We start from the raw sequence: 21,234 nt of genomic DNA, 5'->3' as shown, positions 1-21,234 counted from the left end.
ATACAACATGGATAATGTTAATTTGTGGTTTTCTATGTCAACACACAGCAGAAATAGATACCACTGCAATGCAAGCCTTCCTCTGGTTCTTTTCAAATCTGGAGGCTGGCAAAGTAATACCTCAAATGTTGATGCCAAATATTACTTCTGAGAGAGCAGAATTAATTTGAAATCTGATGATATCAAACTTTACTTATTCTATAACATGAAGGCTATTAGTGGACCTGATTACCTGTTATCAATTCCTAACCTCTTTTTATGTCCTAATGACAGTCAGATGAAAATGTGGCTTTTAAAAACCATTTATTACTAAATCCTATAAGGTGCTTGTCATAAGCTTACTATGATTTTATTTTTTATTGAATTCCCTCCCAATACATCTTTAATGAACTTCTCATAAGAATATTAAAAATCAGTTAAGGTCATTTTTGAGTTTCCATTCTTCCTAGGGATGGGATTTGGAAATTTTTGACACAAATAGTGAATCAGGAAAGTGCAAATACTCTCCATTAGCTGGTGCATATTGTGTGTACAGTTTGCTGTAAAGGTTGTCTGTTGTAATAAGAATAATTATTATGCTGTAATTAGAAGAGTAAACAGCTTGCTCGCATTTTTTACTTCATAAAATTGCATCTTTTAAAAAAATAATGCCAAGGACCAACTAAGTCATGCATGTAGCTGTGTTCTTGTGATATAATCTGAAAAGATTACATTGTGTTTAAGTGAAAAAAAACAGGGACATGTTTCAAGAGAATGATAAAGAAATGTAAATATATTTGATTAATAAAATATTTCTATGATGACTTGGTCCAATGTCAGGTTCTATTTTTCCAATCCCACATAATTAGTTTTTTAAATATAGAACAGTCAGAGCATTTAAATAATTAGATTTAATTAAATTAATTTCTGTGATTTTTCATTTTTTAAAAGTCAGATTTCAGAGAATACCCTCAATTTTCACATTCTTTTTGGTTCTATTAGGATAAAAATATCCTTCATTGAAAGAAACTTCATCTAGTGGCCCAGAGCAAGACATCAAGGTTCAAATTGAGCTGATTTTTGGGCTTTCTTATTCCTAGAAATAAAAGAAAAAGAAAAAAAGCCCCTACCAGGGGATATGGAGTCTCCCTGTATCCTCTGCAATTTGACTTGGTTTCAGTGTTCTGTATCAGAAAGCTAAGATGAGCTATATCAGTTTTCCCTTGATAAATTTGTTAAACTTGAAAAAGGGGAAAAAACTGCAGCCATTTAATGCTGAGAAAAATATGCAAGTTTGTGTTGGCTTTAAAGTTATATGATCTTTTATAACAGCACCAAAAAACTATGGTAGAATAAATGTGCAAAACTACTATATATTAGAAAAAGACAGGTAATTGGCCAGCAGGCTGCCTGCTGTTTTGTAGGTGGTGTGACTAGTCAATCATCCCCAGCACGGAGCTGCCTTCTCCCAAGTCCTTAAAACAAGAGTCCTGCTGCTTTCATCCCAGAACAGGTATAATCTGTCACCTATTAATGAGATACAAATGTTGTTGTGCAAAAATACACAAACACTTCACCTAAAAGTGGGTAGTCTCTGTGACTGGGACCTACTGGGTAGTGATCAAGCTCTAGTTGGTCTCTGAGGTTCACTTCCCAGGTGAAAAAAATAGCTTAATGGAGAGGATTCTTCAATAACATTTCCCCTCACTCAGTATTCAGACTTTTTCCAAACAAGATGTTTATTTCAAAAGAATCATCAACTCCAGCAGAGAATCCTTGTGAGAAATATGTGTATGTGTACATGTCTGCAATCCATGTCTCATGTGGTATGTAAGCTACATGTGAACACAGGAAATAGCTGAGTTTTTCTTTCTTTTTTTTTTTTTTGCATCAAATACAAATACCTACACACACATAAACACATACTCATACTATTAACAGTATGGACAAGCCCTTATAAAATTCATGGTGAAGCTGAAGTTGCTTTAATCCTGGGCAGCTTTAATTAATCTTTAATTAATTAAAAAATTTTTAAATTTTAATTAGTTTAATTAATCTACTATTTGATTAGTTTTCATGAGGCTGGTTTTTGAGGAGAAATCAGGGTATTTATGTTGCTGTGTTATATCAGTTGTGTCAATCTCTCTCAGATCCCATTTGGAGTTTGCTTGGAATAGATTCAAAAGTGGTTGTCTATTTCCCTCTCCAGCTCATTTTGCAGATGATTAGTCTGAGTAAAACAGAATTAGTTAACTTGTTCAGGGTCACATAGCTACTGTCTTGAGGAAGATTTGAACTCAGATCCTCCTGATTCTAGGGCCTGTATTCTATCCCTTGAGCCACCCAACTTCCAAAAGTATTACATCCTCCCTAATTAACTTTCTTGAGTTATTGATCTCATGTTCCTTTGTTACTTCAGTCTAAGGGAAAACTTCCTTGAATAGCAACTTTCAGGTTTTACTTAGTATCTTTTCTAGGACCTTAGAGCATTGTTTATGTTACCCATAGTTACAGAATTTTAGAGTTGTAAGAGACCTCAGTGAGCATACAGTATGATAACCAAAGATAATAGCCTTATGATCTGAGAGGAGATCATCTAGCCTCTAGAAGACCTCCAGTGAGGGAGAACATAACAGTCAACAATAGTTTATTAAATACCTAATATTTTCCAGGCAATGTGCTAAGCATGAAATTGCAAAGAAAGTAAAAAACAAACCAAATTAGACAAAGCATCAATAATTATAATAATAACCTACCACTACTTTGGGACAGCTATAATCATCAGTAAGTTTTTTTTCCTGATACCAAAATTAAATTTATTTCTTTGCAATTTGCACCCATTGTTCTCAATCTATCTTCCATATCATAGCCCTTAATATACTTGGAGATAATTGGCATGTCCAATCCTGCCCCCAGACTCCTCTTCTCAAGAACTCAAGGTCCTTTGTCATCTTGGATCCTTCTAGGGAAACAGTTCTAGATTAAGCTAAAACAGTGGTTTTGTATACAAATGTATACAATACAATACAATATAGTATGATACAATACAAAAGTACAGTAAGGCTTTTTGCTTGGAAAAACTCCCCCTATTTCTATGCAATTTGTGGTTTATTTTAGGAAGCCATTGTATCATGATGCTGATTCATGTTGAGCTTGTGGTCTTTTTACAGTGACTACTATACGAACATATTTCCCCTATCCTTGTGAAATTGATTTTTAAAAAACCATAAGCTATTTAGAGCCATACTCTAGTTTGCTAAGATCTTTTTTCTTTTGGTTCTGCAATTTGACTAGTTATTCCCTCCTTGTATCTTGTGCAGATTTGATAGGCACACCATCTATGTCTTTTCCAGGTTATTGACAAAAATGTCAACAGTATAAGCCATATCTATAACATCCCTAAACTATCAGTTTTGTAACCTTCTCAAAAAACAAGATTAATTTGTCATGATGAAGCTGTTTTCTGGCTTTTTGTAATGACCACTTCCTTTTCTAAGTGTTTGATAACCAATCTCCTTAATGATTCATTGCTTAATTCTTCCAGGACTAAAACACAAATCAATTTCTTTTATAATTTGAGGTCTCTGTTCTTTTCCTTTTTTAAGGGCAAATATGGAACATTTGCTCTTATATAGCCCTGCAATACTTCTTCCATTTTGAGAGGTAACCATCTAACAAATGGATCTCTCTCTCAACCAAAATGTTATGTATAGTCCACTTCTAAATTTAATCTGCATTATTAATATTTTGGCATTATTTTCACAAGTCTAGAACTTAATAAAATAATAAATCAAGCCCTGATTTATAGTATTTGCCAATTTCTAAGGTACCAATAATTACACGGAAATTTAACAATTTTGTCTTTCAAGATGATACAAGCTAGTTCCAGGTGTCATTCTTTACCTGTTTTAAGCAGCAATCACATCATTCTGTTCTTTCAGTATTTGAGGATGGAGTAGATCCATGCCAGATGACTGAATCACATTGAGAGCAACTAGGATCAAATCCTCCTCATTTATCTTGGATACCAATTTTTCAGTCATTTTTGTTCTGTTATTTCCAGTGCATTGATCATTCCCCCCCTTTGGCAGAACAAACAGAAGAAAAAAATAAGATAATTTGCCTTTTTTATTGTCAGTTATCATCACCATTATCACAAACAGTGATCCTATCCATCTTTGATCTTCCTCTTTTCTTTATTATAGGTAAAAACTCCCCCCCAAAAGCAGCAAAAATTTTCTTTTTCTTACCCTTAGTTTCCTTCTATCTCATCTCATTATGTGTCCCTTTTATAATACATTTGTAGGCCTGTGACACACTCATTCAATTTTGTCACCTTCCCTTAGATCTGCTTCTGTATATTTCTTTTTTAAAAATCTAAACAGGTTTTGGTGAGATCCCTGTGCAGCCATATTAATTTCTTCAAATAACTCCCATTATTCCTTCTCAATGAAATTCTTTCCTTTGGTGTTTCCAAAATTTAGTTCTTGAGAGTATTCATGTCTTTTTGGTTTGACTTGAACTGAAAGAATTTTGATCCTGCCTATCTTTCATTTAGCTTGTTTGAAACTTGTTTTTCCCAAAGCTACAATGCATATTATGTTGTCAGAATTTATCCTACTTCTGGATTTTGTTTGAGAAAAAGCAGTAGAACAGAGAAATTCAAGAGAATTAAAGTAAAGAGGGGATTAGAGAGTAAAAGCTGAAGAGGTAGACTCTAGAAGAATATGGATAAAGTATTTGGCAAGACAAAGTAATGTAAGCAAAATGTGTGCTCAGTGGCACAAACTGAGGAAATGGTATGGAAGTTAAAAGGGGAGATGGGGAGGCTGTCATTTTGTCTGTGGATCTATTGAAGCAAAGAAAAATAATTGAATGAAGTTGTCTATAGCTTTAATAAGATACTTAAGGTGAAGGTATAAATACTTAAACAATTTCAAGAAACATGACTGAAAATCTCATTATGAAGAATAGGAGAAATTGTGCAGTGGTTTACATCTATATTACATTTGCATTTCTGCCACAACCAAGTAACTATTTTCTGTGTTTCAAGTGAAGGTTGATTTTTCTACTAGAAGACCTAAAAGATGTTTCTCTTCAGTTCAGACTATTAAGGAGAATGAATAGACTCCTAAAGGAGTAAAACAGTAAATTAAACAGTAAAATTTCAGTGATTAAGAGTGAGATCTGAAGTTGAGGATGGGCAACTTGTCCCATATCAGGATGATGAAGAGAATGGAAGAATTTTACACAGAGGGAAAAGGAAAAGCAAAAAACACTCATACAATTACAACTTTTAAATTATTTAAGGTATTTCTTGGAGAGAGCTGGGTGCAATGAAGTCCTCTGTTTGCCCTCCTAAGAATTATTAGTCATTATATTTATTGTAGAGTCAAAGAAGTTCTAAGGTGATAAATCATAAAGTAAGGGGCGAAAGAAGAGAAAAGTCACTAATTAGTGATTTTCTATTCAGGATATTGAGGCAAATATTGTTAACTGAATAATAACAATAGGAAGTTTTCTGTTGTCTTTGTGGGACATATATTCAAGACAGAACTTCCCAAGATTTATTGAAATAAGTAACAACTACTCACTACTGGTAATTCACATAAGTATAAATAACATTTCTAGTGTGAACTTTAAAAATATTGCCAATGTAATTTTCAAAAGAAGTAATATGAAACAATGCTCTAAATCACTATTGATTAGAGATCTACAAATCAAAGCAATTCTGAGATATTGCCTCATACCAATCAGATGGGCTAAGATGACAGAAAATGACAATTGTTGGAGGATATGTGGGAAAATTAGGATACTAATGCACTGTTAGTGAAGTTGTGAACTGTTCCAACAATTCCAGAGAATAATTTAGAACTATGCCCAAAAGGATGTAAAAGTGTACATAACTTTTTTTTTTTGCTTTTTTTGTTTTTACTCAGCAATACCACTACTAGGTTTATAATCCAAGGAAATCAAAGAAAAAGGAAAATTCTTTTTATAGTGGTAAAGAATTGGAAATTGAAGATATGTACATCAATTGGAGAATGGTTAAACAATTTATAACATAGCAAAGTACATTGTGAAGTCCAAGTTAGCTCCCTGGATACCTTAGAATCAGCTGGAATCAGAATAAGCAAAAGTCCTTGATCTTTATTCTTGGTCTTTTGGGGGAGCAGTCAAGGGAATGGACATAGGAATCTCCACACCTTCTTTCTCTCTCTTCATTGCCAAAAAGTAACTGTCACTTCTTTTACTCTACCCTCCAATGCCTCTTACAATTCTCTATATATACCAACAGACCAAGCCAGCATAGTATAGTGGGCAGGGCCATTCATTCTCCAAGTATATGCTAATAGAGTATTGTCCAATCAGTAATTAGCCTTAAGTGCTCGATTATCTAACCTCAGTGCATCAACTCAGTTTCAGCTCTTTACTATACATGATTATGATGGAATACTATTGTGCTATAAGAAATAGTGAGCAATATGGTTTCAGGAAAGCCTGGAAGATTCACACAAACTGATATAAAGTGAAGTGAGCAGAATGAGAACATTGTACATCTTAATAGCAATATTTTAAGGATGATCAACTATGAATGATATAGCTATTCTGAACACTACAATATGGAAGACTTAACAAAGGCTTGTAAAATGCATTTTCCAGTTATCTTGCAAATTTAATAAAAAAGGCATTAAATTAAAAAAGAGTGTGAGAGGGAGAATATTGCTTTCATATGTCCCATAAGCTAGATTCTATATACAGCTGGAGCTCTTAACCTGAAGTGCATGGATAGCTTTCAGGGAATGTGTAAACTTGGATCTGAAAAAAATTACATCTTTATTTCAACTTAATTGCTTTATTTAAAAACATTATTCTGAGAAGGGTCCTTAGTCTTTGCAAGACTGCCAAATGGATATGTGACACACATAAAGGTCAGGAACCCTTGCTATAGAAAATAGTCATAAAAGAAGAAGAATGATAGCTGAGAAAAATCCAAAAGGAAAAGATTCAAAAAAGAAATTGGCAATTAATCCTATGCCCCAAGTTTGAGCAACAAATAAAATGGGGTTCTAATACAAAGGGGAAAATTTTACCTCATAGGTATTTTTGAGACAGTGAAATGCAAGCCAGGGCTATGGCTCTGGGTCTATATAACATTTAAAAAACAAAACAAGAGTTTAAAAAAAAGAAGGGGCACTTTGAGAACATTATATTGAGGTATGTATATGAAGAAATCCAGGAACCAGATTGTAGAAGTATGACTAAAATTTTATTTATTTAGATGAAGGTCAAAGAGTGATCTTGTCTTGGAGTATACTAGACAGAAAAATGAAATAGATGAGAATGCTGGAAAATAGATAATTTGATACCAACCCACAAAATTGTAGTATTAGGTAAATTCAATTATCCAGAAATGTGCAGAGCTTTCTCTTTAATGAAAAAGAGCATCTAATAACTTCTTGTCTTATTTTGATGATAATTTCCTTCTTTACAAGGTAGTATAATTAACAAAGTGAATTTCAGTTCTGGGACAAGGGACTTACTGTTAGATTGGAAATTATGGTATACTTGACTGAGATGGGGGGCATATAATAACTACTCCAATGTAGAGTCTGTGACTGAGAAGGAGAGGAAACTTGAGTATAGTTTGATATATAACCTATATTTGGGGAAAACAAATTTCAAAGAATTCAGAGTAAGATCTCAAAGATAAATATACTTCATTTAATCTTTCTTCTAATACGGTGTGTTCTAATAAATCTGCTTGTACAAATACAGTTAATATGGAAATGACTCATATTGGCAACCAAATGTTTCCTCTCTGTTAAGACATGATTTATTTTATTTCATATTAATTTTGGTACATGACATATCCAATGGTTTCTGATTGTCTTCTTAAAGAATATTATATAAGGGTTTTTTTGTGCTTTTTTAAAGTGTTTTTGTCTTTAATTTCTTATTTTTGAACAATATTGCCCAACATGTTTTGTTGTCCTCCCCTATGCTTTTATTTGTGTTGCATTCATCAAGTATCAAAGCATATGCCAGCTTATTTTGGAGGGCATTATCATATTCTTTGTAGGATTTTATTACCTCACTTTCTGCAACTGATGCTGGAACTGATGCAAGATCCAGTTATGCTTATGTTGGATTTTTTGCTTATGTTAATCATGAGCACAAATGCCCTAGAAATCATGCTTTTTTTTGTCCTTGGGTACATGATAAAACCCAGTCTGCTAATTTTTTTACTTTCCTCTCCATGTAATTTCAATTTTCTTATAGATATAAAAATGGATGCCAATATCACTATGGTTTCATTTCTTCTAGTAATATTTCCATTTGTAGGTCATTAAACAAGAATCTTTTTTTTTTTATTTTTGCATACTCAAATACTCAAACAGGAGCTTTTGCAGGACCTCACTATTGATGGGGAATTTTAATTTGATCCTTGACTTTGTCCTAGATTTCCTCCATCACAATGGCAGAAAGGTTTGTTTAGCAAACATCATCTCTTTGTCTTATGCCCCATTTAATCACCTATTTTTTTTTGTCAATTCTTTTTGTATATCTATTAAAAATGAACATGTAATTTTGAATGTTTTGGTTTTTGATGTGCTTTATTATGTTGATTGTTTTCTCATGGTGAAACATCCTTTCATCTCTAGTTTAAATCTATCTTGATCTCTTCTGATAGTTTGGGTTTGAAGGTATTTTTCTATTTCTTTTGTGTTCTCAATTTTGTTAATATATGTTCTGGTTATTATTTTTATTTCTTCCAGTTTTTGGAAGAAATTTTACCTTATTCATTTGCTATTTTACTAATTTAATTTTTACTCTCTTCTTTTTAATCAGATTAACTAAGGGTTTATCAACTTTATTATTTTTTCAAGAATGAGCTTTTAGTTTTATTTATTATTTCTATGGATTTTTTGTTTCTGATTTATGTATTTTACTTATAAATTTTAAAATCTTTTGTGCTTATTTTAGATTTATTTGCTGATGTTCTAATTTTAAAAATGCATCTTAATTCATTAATCCTTTTTTATTTTGTTAGTAAATGTTTCTAAGGATATGATTTTTTAAAAGAATTGTATTAGATGCAATCAGAAATTTTAGCATGTGTTTTCATCATTATTTTCTTTTAAATAATCATATATTGTTTTTATTTTTTCTTTGACTCACCCATTATTTAAGATTTCATCATGGGGCAGCTAAGTGGCCCAGTAGATAGAGCACCAGCCCTGAATTCAGGAAGACCCAAGTTCAAATCTGGTCTCAGACATTTAACACTTCCTAGCTGTGTGACCCTGGGCAAATCACTTAACCCCAGCCTCAGGGGGGAAAAAAAAAAAAAAGATTTCATCGTTAAGTCTTGATTTAGGGCTGTATTGTTTATTTGTGGTTCCTGACATTTTTTTTATTAGATTGTGGTTTTGTAAATGATGCATTAACTACTTCAGCCTTTTTACATTTATTTGTATTATCTTTGAGCCTTAATACAGGTCCAATTTTTGTAGAGGCTTCATGGGGTGCTGAGCAATATGTATATTCTTTTACTGTTCAATTTAGAGGATACCATGTCTTTTAAGTCTAATTTTTCCAACAACTTGCTCAGTTTGATATTTAATCTTCTAAATATCTTTCTTTTAGACATGCTCAAAACTGAGAGGATATTAAAATCTCCTGTCATTATTGTGTTATTGTCTATATCTTCTTGAAACTCAGATGTTTCTTTTATTAATTTGGATACTGAAGCACTGAGAGTACATAAATTTATTACTGATATTGGTTTGTTATCTGTGGTTCCTTTCAGTATAATATAATATAATAATAATATAGCAAGTAACTTGCTTATCCCTTTTAATCTTTTTGAATGTTTGTCTCTGCCTTGTCAAGTAGAATGATAAAACGGCTGCTTTTTTTTGAATTCACTTTATGAATAGAAAATTTTTACCTATTCCTTTAGGCTTATTTTGTGTATGTCTTTATTTAAAAATTTTTTTTCTTGAAAGGTCTCTTGCTTAGGGTTTTGTTTTTTCATCCAATTTGTCACTTTTTTTGGATTTTTTATTGGATCTTACAGGATTTTTTAATCCAATCATACTTAAAGTTCTAAGAATTAGGTTTATATATTTCTGGGTTTCTAAAATGTTTTCCAGGTTATTTATCATCTTGCTACTGTATTGTCTTACTATGGTATTATTTTACCTCCCTTGAAATCCTGTGTCAATGGGCTAGTAATGAATATATATGGGTATGTATGCAAATATGTATACACTAGGGCTATAATTACAACCTCTCCCTCTCTTAGTCATTTTTGTCAGAGTTCTTTTTAATCTGTTGATCATTCATGTGGAAGATGGTCATCTACCCAAGAGCCAGTGTGGTTTCAGAAAGGGCCAAAGAATAATCTACATAGTTTGCTGCTTGACAGCTCCAGGTTAAATATGAGGAGCAGACCAGCAGTCAGAATACAACATTTATCGATTTGATTGAGGTCTTTGATACTGTTAGTCATGAGGGCTTGTGGAAGATCATGACAAAATTTGGTTGCTCAAAGAAATTCATCAGTACTGTATGTCACTTTCATGATGGTGTGCTTGCATGGATTCTGGATAATGAACAATGCTCTTGTGCTTTTTCAGTCACCAGTGGAGTGAAACAGGGCTGGGTGCTTGCTCCCATGTTTTTTACTATGAAGTTTTGGGTGTTGTCAGATACTATCAACAAAGACAAAAATGGCATCAGGGTCAGCGCCTGCACTGATGGTAAATTATTTAACTTAAAAAGGCTTCCCTCCAAGAGTAAAGTGGAGGGAGAGCTGGTGTATGACTTTGTGTTCACAGATGATTGAGTACTCGATATAGCTCTGAGGATGGGATGTGACAGAGGAGGGTTTGATTTTCTGCTGCCTGTGCCAATTATGGCCTGACAACCCCAAGAAAACAGAGGTTCTCCATCAGCCAGTGTAACAACATCCATATGTTGAACTATCAATTACAGCAAATAGAGGAATTTTCAAAGCTGTGATTAAGTTCACTTACTTTTCAGGGATGTATTCAGGGATTATGCAGAGATGATGTATTCAGTTGATGAAGCTGACACAGGGTTTGTCAGAAGTAGCTCAGCATTTTGGAGATCCTAAAAGAAAGTATGGGTGAGAAGAAGTATTTGGCTGCTTATCCAACTAAAGATCTACAGAGGGATTGTGCTTGACTCATTGTTTTATGCCTGTAAAACCTGGACAGAGTACCAGTGTCATGCCAGAAAAATTAAACCTTTTGCTTTTTTGTCTTAGGAAGATTCTGAAGATTACCTGGCAATATAGGATACTGAGGTCTTTTCTAGAGTTGAACTGCCAAGTATTCAAACAATACTTCAGAGAGGATAACTCTGATGGCCTGTTACATTGTTCAAATGTGTATACTCAATAACTCTGATTGTTGTGTTACATTGTTCAAACGTGTATGCCTAAAAGACTATTTTATGAAGAACTCACACAAGACAGGCACTCACGTAATGGTCAGAAGAAGTAATACAAAACATTCTCAATGTCTCTCTGAAGAACTTTGGTATTGGTTGTGAAACAGTAGCACAGGATTGTCTAGCATGGTGTGCCTGCATTAAAGAAGCTGCTGTACCCTCTGACAAAGTGGAATTGCAATAACTCAAAAGAAATTTAGACATTTCTATCCCAAATGTTCATATGGGTTATTTGTGCCTGGCCTATGGTAGAACTTTCTGAGCTTATGTGGGTTTGATCAGCCACAATTGGATACAATATACTTTTTTTCCCCATTTAATAGTATTTTTCCTAATTACACATACATGTTTATATTTCCTAATTACATTTACATTTCCTAATTACACATACATGTTTTTAACATTCCTTTAGTAAAATTTTGAGTCCCAAATTTTTCTCCCTCCCTTTTCCCCAAGAGAGCAAGCAGTCTGTTATAGGTCATATATGTATAATTATGTCAAACATATTTCCATATTAGTTATGTTATGAAACAAAATTCAGAACAAAAGGAAAAAGCCAAAAGAAAGAAAAAACAAAAACCAATTTTTTAAAAAGTGAAAATGCCATGCTTCAATCTGCATTCAGTCTGCATAGTTCTTTCTCTGCCATTTTTCATCAAAAGTCTTTTGGAATTACTTTGGATCCCAGTATTACTGAGAAGAGCTAAGTCTATCATAGCTGATCACCACAAAATGTTGTTGTTACTTTGTACGATGTTTTCCTAGTTCTGCTGTCTTCACTAAGCATCAGTTCATGTAAGTCCAGGTTTTTTTTTTTTTTTTTTGAAATTGGCTTGCTCATTATATCACATTCAAATACCACAATTTGTTCAGCTTTGCCTCAATGTATGGACATCCCTTCAAGTGTCAATTCTTTGTCAAGGTAAAAAGATTTGCTATAAATATTTTTGTATATGTAGGTTCTTTTCTCTTTTTATGATCTCTTTATACACCTAGTAATGGTATTACTGGATAAAAGGGTATGTGCAGTTTTATTGCCCTTTGGATATGGTTGTAAATTACTCTCAAGAATGGCTGAATCAGTTCACAACTCCACTAACAATGTATTAGTGAACACACTATACTTTGATCTTTACATCATGATATCATTTTGACCTTCTTCGTGCATGAAAGATAACAATGATAATCAATGCTCTATAAACTCTTCTCTTTCTTATATCACAGAGATCACATTCCCTCATTGATACCCCTTGACTTATCCCTAGTATTTCACATACTTTTCTCCCTCTGCTAACCTCTCCCCTTTAATATACCCTTCCATATTGTAATGCAGATCCACAAACAAACAAACAAAACATTGACTTACCATAGGCCAGGAGTTACCAGGTTCTATTTATAATATTCATATCCACCTCTTTACTATTATCTCTATCAGATTTCTGTCTTTACTTCTTTTGCTTTGTGTACATTTAAAAAGAAATCTCTTACTGGTTATTCTGTTGTACTTCTGTTGTGGTCACTGTTCTTACCAAGTGCATTTATTCATTCTTCTTGCATTGCTATTGTTTTGTGTGTTCAAGAAGCAAAACAAAACAAAACAAAACAAACAAACAAACAAATAAAAAAAACCTCCCTAGATTTCTGGGTTTTTTCCTAACATTTCCCACCAAAAATTCTCCTTTACTACTATCTTTTCTCCTAAATGGTTAAGTTCACATTTGCAGGACAGATCACTCTGGGCTACATTCTGATCTTGCCTTAATTGAATACCTTTCCTTATTTCTTGTCACTTGTCACTTGTCAAACTTGTTTTTTTTTTCTGAATTTAATTGTTAAATTTTATAATTTGTATTAGGTTTTTAGTCTTTCTTTTCTTTTTCCCTCCCCTGGAGGTCATCTATGAATTCCTCTAATTGGAGTATTATTTTCAATGTTTGAAAGTTTTAAGCAGTGCTCTTTCTTCTATTATTTTCTTTTAAAGTTTTTAGACTTGTCATCCTACTTTGGGAGATCTTTAAGATGTTTTTGCACATATTATCTTCAAGATCAGTATGAGTTATCTCTATATTTGCTTTTTATTTTTTTCTTCCCTTTTTTCTAAATTTTCTAAATGTACTTGCATTCTCAATTTATTGTCCTCCACCTTTCTCTTTTGGTGAGGCTTGCCATTGCAGATTCAAGTTTTCCTATTCTGCCCACTATTTTTGCCATGTAGGCAATAAATTCTATGCTCAATATTATTTCTTTAAACTGTTTAAGTATAATGTGCTGTAGTTCCATGTTTTTCTCAGATTTCACAACCCCTTCCCCCAATCTCATCAAGTATTGGATCATTTTTCTTCTTTTTTTCAGGATTCATTCATAGATGCCTGGATTTATGTTTTACTAGATCTAGAGGCCATATTTACTTCTATAGTTACTGTTTTTTGGTTGATTTATCTGTTTTCTTCTTCCTGAAATCTCTCATAATTTTAGTTTTCCTCTTTTCTTCCCCTACCATTTCCCCCTACTACTCATTTTCTCACGTTCTTACCTCTGATTGTAGTTTCTTAAGGGCTGGATCTCAAAGCAAATCAGTCTCCTTCCACATTTGAAAATTCACAATTTATCAGCCAAAATCTCTATCCACATTGACTTTTGGGTGATCAGAGCTGGAATCAGTTCCTGGAGGGGTTGCTTGTTTGTTTTTATCTTCTTTTGGATTCTAGGTGTCCGAGATTATTAAGACAGCTGAAGTTGCTTTATCTTTGGTACATAATTTCTATTTTGAAAAGGTTTGAAATATAATGGGAATAGAAAAAAATGTCTAGTTCTCTATTTTGTCTTTAACATGATCCAGAAGTCCAAGATACTTACATTCTAATTTAGAATCTTATGTTCTTTGCATCTTTCAGTTAATTGTGAGATGGTAAAAATGTGGTTTATTGTTAAATAGCAGTTGTAAAAATGTACTTGTTCTCTCCTAATACCCTCAACAATGATTGTCTTGATTCATATACAGATAACCTAAATAATACTCATAAAGTTTCTGTATAGATGGTAGAATAATCATTAGTCATTATATTTTCTGGGTCACCTTTTTGAAGTTTGGTTTCATATGTTTAATGTGGTTCCTTCCTTCAGTTATATAATTTTCCTGTATATAAGGTTCTCTTATATCCATAGGACTAAATTGCCTCCTGCACCAATCTTTAATTTGTCCAATACACATTCTTTTACCTTGTTAAATTTAATTTAGTGTTTCCTATTCTGTAAGTATCTCAGTGATGATAGGATCCAAGTGTTGTTCCAATAGCATTTGTGGGAGAAAAAAGTTTATTGACATTACTTTTGCAAATATTTTTCACTTTTCTTCTTCTGGTCCTATTTCTTTTTTCATTCTTGAATGTCCTTGGGATAACTTTTCTTAGTTAAATATCTTGCCAAGCTTTAAAAAAATGATTATTATATTCTTTCCTTGCTTCTTTCTTTGTTATACTCTTTCCCTGTTTCTTTTTGCTCTTAATCAATTAGGTTCCATAATGTCCTATTCTGTTACCTCAGATTATTAAGGTGACTCTGGAATCTCAGGGGCAGAACATTAGACTTAACATGTTCTATACCTACTGGAAAGACTTCAAATATAGTAATAGGAACAGATTGAATTTATTTTCTTAGTTCTAGCCTGCCTGTTCACAGAGAGGCATGTCACCAGGAATCTGGCCACCCATTGAGAGAACTATTGGCCACATCAATCTGTGAAACAATGAAAATTTTAAAATGATGCTTAGTCTCATGTAACATCTTTCATTTCTATGTAGTGACAGTGTCAGAGGGGTGGAAAAGGGACAAAGATATTAAGAATCACGGTTTTTAGACCAGCAACAAACTTTAATTTCACTTTTTGTGTTCTAAATATGAGCTCATTTTCCAGGGACCTATAATTAAACATATTGTTGGAGGAGCTGACTCAATCTCCACAACTTTGTCATAACCATAAGAAAGAAGGGAAAAAAAGAAGGAAGTTTCTGCTAAGTAAAACATTGACTCCCAAATATTCTTTGGAAAGACAAAGAAAAGTGCAATGAGTTTTACCAGCCACATAAAAACTCTAAGAAATATTATTTCATGAGACATTCTGTCATGATATAGTTAAATACTCTTGTTAAGTATTTACAAAAATGGGCATGATGATAATGAAGTGGCAGAGAAATTTGCTGGAGAATTTGCTAGGATCTTGCAAGTCAAATTAATATATACTGTAGTACTTGGTAAATTCAGTGCCAAGGTGAAGAAAAAATAGAGGATATAGAGATGTGTGGGATAGTATGGTTCAGAACAAGGAGCTGAGAAAGGCTCAAGACTTGTAGATGACATAAAATTCTCATATCTGTCTTCATACATGTCCAGTGATTGATATTGGACTTGTTGAGACCAAATAACATCACAAAGAATGAAATCAACTATATTTCAGCAGATAATTTTTCCATTGTCATGAGAATTATCCCTGAGTTATGACAAATGAGGAAAGAGATTGCAGAAGGTGAAAAAGCAAATTCATTTTTTTTAAAAAGATATTTTTGTGTAATTTAAACTTGTATAATTCTTAATATCTGCTGTCCCCCTTTCTACCTCACTAGTTGATACAGCTCATTCTCTCACCAAGACTTTACTCAAACTTTACTCAAGATTTCTATCTTTGGTAAGTCTTTCATTCTCTGAATTTTCTTATCATGCCTTAACTGTGTTCTACTTCTCCTCCTTCTCCCTTTGGTGGATTCTTTCAGAACTTTTATTTGAGGTAAGGATTCACTCCAACCACTTTTCCTCCAAATTTTGCCCCCCTCGGAGAATGGTTTTCAGTTTCCTTTCATATATATATATTGCCCTCCCACATTAGAACATAAATTTCTTGAGTGCAAGAACAATATTTTTACTTGCATTTATATCCCAGCACTTGGCACAGTGCCTAGCACAAAGCAAATACTTAATAAATGTTTGTGGACTCATTAAAACCTGTCAGTACTTAAGATCCTTTGTTATGGCCTATGAAAATCTATATACCTCAATGTCATAATAAGGCATCAGGATAAGATCAAGGGCAGATCCTCCAGATCTCCCAGGATAGATTCTCCAAGACTTGTTGACACCAACATTAATACTCACTTTTTTATAACTCATCTGCATTTCCTCATGATTCATTGAGAAGTAATAATACCATCTCTTACTATTCAATGCTTCACAAGGTATGTTTACATTCTTTATTTCATTTGAACCACACAAAATGATCCCAAACCTTAGAAAACATTTGAAAGGGCTGAACTCTGTTTCCTTTTTGAGTGTTAGGTCCTCATTCCTTACAATCTCACACCTCCATTAGTTAAATCTCCCTTTTGTGTACTGCTATGTGGAGTTCTAAGCCCAGTTCAATGTCTCCTCTATTTCTCCACTTAATACCTCTGAACATGTCATTCTCTGGCAATATATAGATGGTTCTACATATCTTTGGCATAAGAGGACACGTCTTATGCTTCATGAATGTCCCTCTACACAGAGCAGTAGACTGCGCAGCTTCCTTATAGGACATCTAATCAGTCTAAATTTATATTTTCTCATCACATCTTCCAATCTTCACTTCAAGGTACTCTATCTCTCTAATGTGGTAATCCAAGTTGCTCATCTCTTTCATGGCTGAACAACACAGAAGGTCTGTCTTCAGTATTTTTTAAAAATTCATCCTTGGACTAGTGTCGATAATCTCATTGTAAATCTACCACATTACAGAATCAGATTTCCATTGAGGGGAAACCAACTACCTCCTGAGGCAGCTTGTTTAGCTTTTAGATAGCTTGAATTGTTAGAAAATTTTATTTTCTGTGTTTTTGTGCCTGTTTAAGTATAGGCTTAAGGTAGGAGCTGATATCAAAAAGGAAAAAATACTCCTTTTGGTCTTCTATCTTTAGAGTATAGGCAGTTCTATCCAGAAACAGCTATAACTTTTCTTTTCTCACTAGAAGTTCCTACAGTCTAGTTTTCCTAACAAGTACCTGTAAAGAGAGGAACATTTTTTCTGCAGGTGTGGAAAGAGAAAGAGAGGAAAGATACATGAGTGAAACCACAGGATCCAATGATCTAATCTTGTCCCTGACAACAATGCCTTACTCGTTTTCAGCCTAGGGCAGAAGAAGAAAAAAACTCAGATACAGTTTAGTTCTGACTTTTGGAAAGTTTATCCAAAATCAATAAATCAAAACCATAAGACTTTCTCTCATTTTAATTTGGAGCTTCTATTTGGATAAAACTTTAGCAATTTAGACCTTTGCCTTCCACTCTGTATACCAATATCCAACATTGTTTCTTTTACCCTTGAAGTACCCCTGTTTGCAATTAAGGACATATGTGAATATAAACCCAGTTAAGATTGGTTTTGTTTTTATTTGGTAAAAGCTGGCATTGGGACTAATTAAAAGAGAAGGTGTAAACAATTTAAAAAAACAAAAAAACCTTGGAGCAGCAATTCATTCTGAGAGAGTAATAGAGTTTTGGAGAAGATAAGAAAGGAGAAGGGAGCAAATATTATTATCATCATGGTAGCAGAATGAAGTATCAATAATGTTTCTCATCACATCATGAGGGATCATTACTTAATTCATTGATTAGCTTAATAACAGTCAGCATTCTCTCCATCCTTTTGGTAACCTCCAAGTGGAAAAATGCTAATTCAAACTCCCCAAAACTGCTGCCCATCATTCAGTTCAAACTCTTGGCACTAAGGCTCTTAAGTTTAATTTTGAACCTCTTAGATTTTGTTCCTTTTCCCTTGTTTCCAGATGCCTTCTTCTCCTGTAATAGCCACTCAAAAAAGAGTTCTGTTCTAATCTATGGAGATTCAGTTCTTCGGGTGGGAAAAAATACGTCTCCCACCATTGCAAATCATTACAATTACTTCAAACTCTTTCTTAGATATTCAGTAACAATCATTAATAATATACTTTAGAATTTTACCAGGAATCATAATCAAATTCAATTATTTTTAAAGAAGATTTCAGGCTCTATTCTCTTCCCATTTTTTGAGAACTTGGATAACACTTGCTTTTCTCAAGTAATAATGGTACTTCTTGCAGTACTCATTAGTATCACCTGCTGGTTTCTTCAATACTTTGGGATTTCACTCATTTGGGCCAAATGACTTGTCTTTATCAAAGGCAGTTAAGAGTCTTCTTATCTTCTCCTTACTTATCTATTGTATATTATATTTCTAAAATGATGAAAATATGCAGGAGATTCATCAATTCCCCCCCAAAAAAGTTTGAGCACACCTTCCCATTTCAGGATTCTAGGAGTATTCTTAAGGGGATCTCGTCTCTAATGTGCTATCTAAAATCTCCATCCTCTGAGTGTTGCCTCTACAGTTGTTATTGAAGTTCAACCAATAACTAGAACACCAGTTCTATTTTAACCAATTAACATCAGTTATCATTTAGAAAGCAATATTTACTTTGAAGATATCACAAAAGCAAAAGTACACACATTTCTTCCAAACTCTCAGTAGCACAATTTCTTCTCTACCAACTAAGTCTCTGGGGAGAATGCCCCCAAAGATCATAGGATTTACATAGCAGCAGTCTTACCAAGTTCAATCACATTCAAATGTGACATTTCTGCAGAATGAATCCATGTCTCAGTTACTACTAGATAAATCCTGAAGGTTATTTCCTTCTTCTTAGAGTTATTAATAATGGGTTGGCTACAAAATCCAGTACGGACTGAACTCCCAGATTTTATCTTGGATGACTCACTGTACTGATCCATTAAAACACACAGGTCATGCCCTATAATGGCTTTCATCTAGGAAAAAAGAGTAAATCTTGAGGCATAGATCTAATGCTTTTTATTCACAGGCTACCTTTTACCTCCAAGGGAGAGGATCTAGGCTCACCCCTTATGGCATTGTCTTTTATCAGAAAAAAATCCAAGAAGTTGCATAAGAGTCAAACCAAATGGCATAAAGAGGCTGGTTAGTACTGTAGTCTTTGGCCTCTATCCAAAGCCAATCAAAGAATCTTCTTGTTATTACATAGAGTCAGTTATAGAAGTTCTACATATGTTCCCAAGTCTCTCCAGGGAATTTTCAGTATATGATATTCTATGATATCATATACTCCTTGGAAGCCAGTTCCCCATCTTCTTCCAAATGGGGACTTGAATGAGCAGCATGATGCACATGTTCATAAGAATTCCCTCTTTCACTTGCCTATTTGTAACTTCTACTACTTTTCCTAATTCTGTGTTTGGAGGTCAAGAGAACAAGTCTTCTATACAGCAGCTTTTCAGTTCCTTGAAGGCAACTATTATATCCTCTTAAAATCTCCTCTTCCCAAATAAAAATATTTCTTGTCCTTTACTTTGTCATATGATATGTTGACTTGTTTTATGTTATATGCATTTCTAATAAGAATATATCTTATGTCTTCAAACAAGTTATTGATAAAATTGTAATATTCTTCTGGAGGTACTCTACATAAAATGGTAACAGAGAGCTAAGAGGGGCAATCCACAAGAGACCTCTTGTCCAGGTGACATGAAAACATTAAAAGCTACTCTTTTGACAGTCTTTGAACCAGTCCTGAATCTATCTAATTTTATTATTACCTTTCCCACCGAGATGTCTTTTCCATAATAATTATATAAGAAAATGTATCAAGTGCTTTGCTGAAATCCAAGTAAACTTGGAAAGCTATATGGCTTACTGGACCTGGAGTCAAGAAAACCTGAGTTCAAATCTTATTTCAGACACTTAGAAGTTGTGTCATGTAACCTGTTTGCTTAAATACACAGGAGAAGAAAATCACTCCCAACTTATGAATGGTCAAAGAATATGAACAGGTAGTTTTCAGATAAAGAAATTAAAGCTATCTATAGTCATATTTTAAAATTCACTAAATCATTATTGATTAGAGAAATTCAAATTCAAACAACTCTGAGATACCACTTCACACCTATCAGATTGGCTAATTTAGCAGAAAACGACAATGATAAAATGTTTGAGGGGACTAATACACTGTTAGTGGAGTAGTGAATTGATCCAACCATTCTGGTGAGCAATTTAGAATTATGCCCAAAAAGCTATATAAACTGTGCATACCCTTTGATCTAGAAATACTACTGCTAAGTCTATATGCCAAATAATTTCTTTTAAATGAAAGATACCTATTTATACAAAAATGAACTCATTTTTGGTAGCAAAAAAATTGGAAAATGAGGGAATGCCTATCAATTGTAGAATGGCTGAACAAGTTATGGCATATGACTGTGCCATAATAAATGAAAAGCAGGAAAACTTCAGAAAAATGAGGAAAGATCTACATGAATTGATGCAAAGTAAAGTGAGAAGAATCAGAAAAATGTTGTACAAAGTAACAGTGATGCTATACAACGATCAACTATGAATGACTGAAGAATTCTCAGCAATACAACAATCTAATACAATTCCAAAGGATTTGTGATGAAAAATGTTATCCATCCCCAGAGTAAGAACTGATGGAATCTGAATGCAGATTGCAGTATTCTATTTTTCATTTTATTTTTCATGTGTTACTTTTCCTTTAAGTCTGTATCTTCTTTTATAACATGACCAATATGGTAACGTTTTCACATGATTGAATTTACATAACCTATGTCAAATTGCTTATAGTCTGAACAAGGGGTGATGGTGAGGGAAGGATGGATAAAATTGGCAACTCAAAAAATTTTTAAATGAATGTTTAAAATTTTCTTTATATGTAATGGGGG

Source organism: Sminthopsis crassicaudata, chromosome 1, assembly GCF_048593235.1.
Source record: "Sminthopsis crassicaudata isolate SCR6 chromosome 1, ASM4859323v1, whole genome shotgun sequence".
NCBI classification, from domain to species: Eukaryota; Metazoa; Chordata; class Mammalia; order Dasyuromorphia; family Dasyuridae; genus Sminthopsis; species Sminthopsis crassicaudata.
The sequence above is the reverse complement of the archived record's forward strand: the minus strand, read 5'-3'. Positions refer to the sequence as shown.